Genomic DNA, 1,053 nt, shown 5'->3' with positions numbered 1-1,053 from the left:
GTATGTATGCATTCTATGTTTGTATATACCAGCTCCTGGTTCTTCCTAGCGGTCTGCTGCAGCAAAACAGCGGCTCCTTAATAAAGGCTGGCAGACTGAATGCGGCAAGGCTAGTAAAGGCTTTCATGGACCACCACCAGCGCCTGAGATGCTCTTTTAAGGGATGCTGGAAAGCTTCTCCCGTCCACAGATGCTTCGTTGCTGAGCTCACCAGGAGATGCTGGGATGAATGGCTCGGCTTCAATTCCCGTGAAAAAGCAGCTTAAGGCCAAATCTTTCCTGGTGATAATGGAAAGCAAAGGGCATGAAATTCACGGGAGGTTTTGTTTCTTTTCCTCCCACCCTCTCAGGTGTACACATAATATACATGTTGACTGGTTTCACTAATGTAACAGCACCCAGTGACTGGCATCAATGGGGTTTGGGGGGGTGGAGGGAGGGGGTTCTTATAAACTTATCCATACAGAAGTAGCTGGTATTTAACGGTCCTGCCATTTTTGGCTACATTGTCGGAACAATTAGCGTGCTGAATGGGACAGATTGCGTAGGCGTGGTTTCCAGGATTTCTCTGTTCTGGCACGGAATAAGATCCCAACACGTTGTTTTTCGTTTTAAATCAAGGCCGTTATAACATCAATGTATCAACAAATTATTAGCATGAATATAGTTTAAATATCTGTAAGTCCAGTGAATAAGTATCAAGGAAGATTTTGTCAAGACTGTTTGGGAGGAAAGGGGACTGCAGGGGATAATTGAGTTCAGGGGGACACTTTAAGGGGAGCAAGGATTTTGCTATACATACACATTAAATATAAATACACTGTGAATGAAAGCTTGAGGTCATTAAGCAGGTAGCAGGACAAATTAGGGGGAGCACCCAACACCCTTTGAAAGTAACTCCAGGGGGTTGTGTTTTGAACTAGTGTGTACCATTCCAACGGGGCACAATTATGGTATGTACTCGTATTTAGAATGCATTAATGCTTATAGCATTCTCACCATTTAACCTTAATTTCTCAGCTATAGTTTCTCTCATAGTTTGATAGCTTTGAG

At 43.4% G+C, this 1,053-nt stretch overlaps 1 protein-coding gene across 1 annotated transcript in view; it reads left to right on the top strand.

The window, feature by feature from the left end:
* The window catches only part of HECTD2 (HECT domain E3 ubiquitin protein ligase 2), a 35,430-nt gene that overhangs the window by 1,035 nt on the left and 33,342 nt on the right, over nt 1–1,053 (top strand). The window lies entirely within an intron of this gene.

This window comes from Podarcis pityusensis (genome assembly GCF_964106645.2).
Source record: "Podarcis pityusensis genome assembly, chromosome: 5".
Classification (NCBI taxonomy): domain Eukaryota; kingdom Metazoa; phylum Chordata; class Lepidosauria; order Squamata; family Lacertidae; genus Podarcis; species Podarcis pityusensis.
The sequence above is the reverse complement of the archived record's forward strand: the minus strand, read 5'-3'. Positions and strand labels throughout refer to the sequence as shown.